Below are 471 nucleotides of genomic sequence, written 5' to 3' on the forward strand. Positions count from 1 at the left end.
ATTTGGCTCCTGACAATGGATTTTTTTTTTTCCTGATAAAATTTAACAAGAACCACACACTTACTCTGGGGAATGTTTAGGTCAAAAGTAGGATAATGGAGAATTTGAAAAGTAGCCTTTTCACCTGCCTCCTGTAGGCTCTGTCTGCCCTAGAAAATGGTGGCTGAGAAGCACTTCCCAGAAACTTCTAAGACAGAGACTAAATTACACTGTCTTTGGTGACCACATCCTGAACTGGTTCTTTGAACAAGCTAATACATTTAGAAGCCAAAGCCTCTGTGGTCTAGACACATCCCTCAATCTCACTAAACATGTTCGAAATGGAAATTCCCAGGTAGGTGTAAGAGGTTAAGATGAATGAGTATTTTTGTGTGTGTCACTCACTTTATGGTCACTAAAAACCACAAGGCCAGCAGAACTGCAGTTTGTTTTTCTTACACATTTTATAAGCTTTTTGATTTTTTTTTTTTT

This window comes from Otolemur garnettii, unplaced genomic scaffold (assembly GCF_000181295.1).
Source record: "Otolemur garnettii isolate 467f Iridium unplaced genomic scaffold, OtoGar3 scaffold00028, whole genome shotgun sequence".
NCBI lineage: Eukaryota > Metazoa > Chordata > Mammalia > Primates > Galagidae > Otolemur > Otolemur garnettii.